The 6,103-nt window shown below is 33.0% G+C and overlaps 1 long non-coding RNA gene across 1 annotated transcript; it reads right to left on the bottom strand.

The window, feature by feature from the left end:
* Positions 1-3,089: 3,089 nt before the first annotated feature.
* LOC145051225 (uncharacterized) lies at positions 3,090-4,843 on the bottom strand. The gene is made up of 4 exons (XR_013683470.1): positions 4,467-4,843; positions 3,944-4,153; positions 3,557-3,616; positions 3,090-3,383 (listed from the first exon to the last, which is right to left on the bottom strand). It is a non-coding gene; the product is annotated as an uncharacterized LOC145051225 (long non-coding RNA).
* Positions 4,844-6,103: the final 1,260 nt, after the last annotated feature.

The following is a 6,103-nucleotide window of genomic DNA, read 5'->3' as shown; positions in this document are numbered from 1 at the left end:
AACTTCATCTTCTCCATTTCTAGTCCTAAATTTTTATCTCTTCTTCAAGAAACTTTGTTTACTTTGTACTCTATAATGACACCTAAATCCAATAAATATGCCAAGGGATATGATATCGAAAAAATTGTGACTTCGTCACCATCTGATTTGTCGATTAAACCTACAAATCACTTGATGTCACTCCATCAAAAGGAATATTATGTTATTAGAGAGTAATGTTTGAATTCCTTTCCATTAACCGTTTACATATTCCTCTCACAAAGGTCCCGAACAATTTTCCATTGAAGTTTTGCTCACATACGACATAATTAGGTAACAAAGAAAACCTTTTTAAAGGCAGTTAGTGTTCTAGAAAACCCAAAAAACTTCGTACTCAATGAACCCTCATAAGAATAGTTCGATCAATATCTCAACGACATTGGTTATAAAGGAAGTCATCAAGCCGAAGATTTCAAGAAATCTCATGTTCTAGGTATATGGGTGGTCTTTTTGCATCTTATCATCAAATGGATTTCTGGAAAGTTTGGAGGGTCAAATCAAATGACCCATGATGTCTAAATCTTGCTTATAGTGTCTTCACCGAAAACGGATCAGTTTTCAATATTCCCAAAGTTCTATGGGATAATATTGTGAAGTTAGCCAAGCATTGAAAACTAACGAATATTCCATCTCCATGATTCTGGGCTATGAGTCTCCAATAACTATATTACAAGCTTCAACATCTGATGCACTAGACCGTCGATGAGGTAACCCTTTCTTTCAAACCTCTAAAAGCCTATTGGGTTCCAAATCAATCTAACGTTGGTACCATCTGATGACTTCTTCAACATATGTTGAATGCTCTCCCATTGATCTCTCCGTATCTTCTTAAACTTAAGGTTGATATGAATCCATGAAACCAATTGGATCTTGCCCAATCAAAAATAAATGTTCGAAACGAGGGATAAAATCCTATTCCGAATGCTTCATGTAGGATACACATTGTTAAATCAAGAAGAAGCATTTAGGAATTGGTGCTCCCTATTTAATTTGAGTCAAAAAGAGCGAAAAGTACTAATTACTATTTAAAAGAATCAAATATCATTCCTAGACCAGACTCTAGGTCTCTACCCACCCCTTATACCCATTCATATTCGATATCCCAAGTTGTTTCAAAATCATATACATGCACGGGGAGTCTGCACATAGTCCACCCTATTGCTGGTATTGAAAATAGATCGTAGGAGCCCCCTGGATCACACTTACGTGTCTTACATGAGCCTGTTATTTCTTCACACTTCATACAACCTGAAGAAATTTCTCATAAGTTAAAGCAATTTGATGCTAAGGTAGTCCATCTAATATCAGATCTCTAACAAAACCAAGATCCACCAGGGATCAAAGACGTTCTGGTGTTACTAATATTGAATATGTACAAGAAAATGATCCATAAGTTAATTCCTCTATCTTTCTCAATCTTGCCATCTTACGACTTCAAAGAGAAAATCCTAACAAGACTTTGGATCAAGTCATTAGGTTCCAAAAGATGAAAGAAGCTACAAGACTAAAAAGTATCGGGATATGTTTTAAAACCGATGCTACTGGCGATATCACCCCTCTCTCTGATAGGGATCTCTTTGAGGGTATTGATGTTGAGAAAGAAACCTAAGAGATCAAGAATGATAGTCCCTTTAGCGATGATTTTATTGTTGCTCCAAATATCACCATGGGTGGTGAAGAAGAATACGTACAAGTTGAAGAGGAAGAGGAAGTGTTTTGTTTTTACCACTAAAAACTAAATGTCATTTAGTTGTACACACTTTTAATGAAATATGTGTGATGTGCCAATATAATAGCTTTGTAGTGACATATTTTATGTGAACTATAAAAATTAAAAGATTTAATGGCACATTACATTTTATGTCACTAATATTCATAATGATTAATGAAATAATATTTTAATATACCACTAAAAGTTATGTTGTATTAAAAATATTACGTTCTTTTATATATATATATATATATATATATATATATATATATATATATATATATATATATATATATATATTACAAAAAGATATATGTGGTGACCTTTAAGGTTAATAAATTGAAAAAAAAAATCTTTGTAAACTAAGACATACACACTCCACTACTTAATTTTCTAAGTTATTTAAAATGTTGTAGTTAATTTTTAATAGAGTCGTGTCACATCCCAAACCGGCGGGTGAAACGCCGAGTTGTGCGATGTTTTTCATGGATCACATATATTTATTAAATTGAATAATATACAAAAATATAACACAAATATCACTATCATTATAAAATAACTATTACATCGTACTAAGTTTTCAAAATACCAGAAATTCAAGTTTAAATAGTGCCTTAATAGATAGACATAAATAATAACAACAATAATTCTCCTGTGAATACATAAGTTCTTACCAAATGGTTGTTCCATCTGACTCTTGGTGTCCTGAGAATACATATCATTTTTGAAAATGTCAACATAATATTGGCGAGTTCAAAGATTTTTAACTTTTATATCGAAAATACTTTTTGTATCAAAGTATTTGTTTTATCATATGTAAGTATTTCTAACTTATATAATTTTGTAGGCTATTTATCCAAAAATATTGTTATACTATATTATATATGTAAAGACTATTTTAACTTACATAATTAGTTTTGTGTACTTTTTATCCAAAAGTAGTATTGTATGGTATGTAAGTCTGTTTCAACATATATAATTGTATATGTACTTTTTATCCAAAAGCAGTGTTTTAGTTAGGGATGAGCATAACCGGGTACCGGCCTATTTTAGCTGGAACCGAAACCGCTCCCGGAACCAGCGGTTCTTAATTTTTTGGTATTGGAACCGGAACCGCCTACACCGGTTCTTAGAAAATTGGAACTGCTCCGGAACTGCCAGAACCGGTTCCGATTCCGGGTACCCGACTTCTTAAGTATTAAAACTTGTTATTTTATACATGCCATGTAAATTATGTTAAATTAACCTATACAAACAATATAAATACAAGATATAAAACCAAAACAATTACAAAACTTTGATCTTTTAAATAACAAGCTATTAAAAACATTTCCCACTTTTAATTTTGCACAATAGCAAGATCCAAAATACCAACAATAAAAACAACAAACTATAAACTATAAAACAACATCGAAAGACCAATAATTAAAAATATCAAAAATATCAACATATAAATCGATATGAAATGTAATAATATTCACAGATGGAAGTAACATATGAAAAGTGTCTGTCCCATAATAACTCCTTTGATATGTCTTTTAAGTTGGCTAGCAGATCATCTTGCTCTTTCTCAAATAGTTTTATTCCAATCGGCCCAATAGTCACCCCATTTATAGGTTTGTCATTGAAGGAACTAACAAAACAAAAGTAAGAAATAATTAATCATTTTTTCTTCAGCAATATTTTCACACAAAAGGGTACATGGTCATTATACTTTTCTTATTCATTCCTCAGCTTTTATATGTAGAAACAAATTAGAAAGATTTAAAAATTATGAGCATGCAAACCCAATGTATACATGCATACCTCTGGAGTATCCAGAACTTTACCAAGGGACCACATAAGAGCATCATACACCCTTATAAGCTACAATTATATAAAGAACCATGGTAAGTTTCAAAAGAACTAAATAAAAAGGAAATATGGAAATGGCTTATAGTTCACATGATTGCATGCCATAATTACAAACATTGCCGCTGTTTCCTGGAATTATGATGTACATACTTTATTATAAATACAAATTGATAGATAGGAGATAAACTGGACATGACAAAGAAATCAACTATAATCACCAAACACACCAAAAATCATTGTTCTGAAGAGTAAAAAGTATAAATAAAAACTAACTATGACAAATAGATAGCTTTTGTAGACACTTTTTATTTCTATATAAATAATTCAAGAAGTATTAACCTGTTCTTGCTTAGTAGTTCACCAGTCTCTTTTTCATAACTCAAAACTTCAAACTCAAGAATTGCAGCTTTACCTATGAACACTAAAGTAATTCTTACTGAAAAAAAGTTATGTATCCATGTTACCATTGACTATTTCTATCAAAAATATATGGAGAATTTAGGTCAAACCTTTATCATGCAATTCTACAATGCTCGCCTTGTTCCGCATCTGCAAAGGAAATGGGCAATAAAAGATGTCAACAACACCAAGAATACTGCATAAATAAGATATAGGTGAGCTTATATACTTAATGATAAAGTTAGATAACCTCGAGCGTATATGGTGAATATATGCTATAATAAAGACATTATAGACTTGAATACATATGTAAATTTTGGAGATGTTCAAAAATATCCAATCAGATTAGACAATGAAGGAGTTGCGAAATATAAACAATTTAGCACATACCATAATTCAATGTTATATCGAGGGGCAATTATACCTAGAATGTTATAAGTGAGATCAGGGAAGGGATTTTTACCGGAATTATCGACAGACGACTCGGCAGAGACAAACAGCTTTGAAGCACATGATCTCAATCCCTTGTTCAACACCATAGATACCGGTTAACGATGGTATTGGCGCCGGAAATGGAGAGAATAATGAAAAAAATAGTCCTCGAGTGACTCAATCAGGAAGCAAAATTAAGGGTGCGGGGGGATATAAAGCATAAACACGCTACAATTCGGAAAAAAATATACACTAATAGAAAACCTTGAACAATCGAATCAAAGCAAAACTTGGGCGGATGACGATTGAAAAGAGATCGATGTGGTATTTCTGGTTAATCAATAATGTGAGCGACGAAGATGATTGGTTTGAGAGGGGAGAGTGACGAGAAGAAGAGAGTCTAGGGTGTCAGCGTTATTTTGTTAGAAAGGATCACAAAAACCCTAAAAATGACTAAGGTACGTATAAGTATTTTTCCCTATTTTTTTAATACAAAATCACCAAAATATAAAAATTAGATATATATATATATATATATATATATATATATATATATATATATATATATATATATATATATATATATATATATATATATATTAGAAAAAAGGCGGGTACCCGTCGGTACCGGTTCCGGTTAACTGCCGGTTCCGGGTACCCGGTATTGGAACCGGAACCGGCGGGTATCCAGCGGGTATCGGTTTTGTAAAAATGAGAATTGGAACCGGAACTACTTAAGGCGGTTCCTAGACTTTAGGAACCGGAACCGGAACCACCTAAGGCAGTTCCAGTTCCAGAACCGGCAGTTCCGAGGTGGTTCCGGTTCCGAAAGCAGGTACCCGCTTCCGCTGCTCATCCCTAGTTTTAGTGTATATAAGTTTGTTTCAACTGATATAACTGTTTGTTTATTTTTTTTATCCAAAAGTAGTCCTTTACTACATATACGCCTGTTTCAACTTATATAAATGTTTGCTTAAGGTGTGAATATCAAGGTTACAGTGAGTTCCTATAATAAAGTTGTGATGAGTTGTTGCATCTTACGACGCTTCATCGGACGTCATGGTTGTTATTTAGACAGTTATCACCCGCATCCTGGTTGTAGTTGGCAGCCACAGGTGGGGGTGTCAATTCATAATGATCTATACATAACTCTCCTGCTAACTTAATATTTGTCACACCCCAAAACCGGAACGGCGGAAACGTTCCGGGGTGGAGGACGTCATGTTTAGTATCACGAGATATGTATATGGTAAGCAAGTAATGAACAACCATTTCATTTCAAATGAAAGTGTTTACAATGTGTGTGTTCACAAAACATAGAATTCATACATAAATAACAAAACAAGACTTGAAGCTATAATGCTTCGTCTTCTGAATCCCCAGCACGAGCACCTGTCTAATAGCCTCTTGAGAATACAAGTTATTTAAAAGAGTTGATCAACAATTAAGCTGGTGAGTTCATAAGATTTTAGTGATGTGAGTAAGCCGTAAAATGTTGTTAAAAATGTATATGTAAAACTGGTGTAAGCTGTAAGTTCTATTTTGAAAAGTTCGCATGTTCCTCTTAGAAAATCATATATTTCCTACTTGAATGAAAGTTAAGTAAAATGACACTACAAGCCTTTCTATGGGTACTAAGTGGGTACAAGTTATATAAGACTCAGAGTA

This window comes from Lactuca serriola, chromosome 5 (assembly GCF_051521515.1).
Source record: "Lactuca serriola cultivar US96UC23 chromosome 5, Lser_US96UC23_V15, whole genome shotgun sequence".
Taxonomy (NCBI): Eukaryota; Viridiplantae; Streptophyta; class Magnoliopsida; order Asterales; family Asteraceae; genus Lactuca; species Lactuca serriola.
Note: the sequence above shows the minus strand (reverse complement) of the source record. Positions and strands in the feature narration are given on the sequence as shown.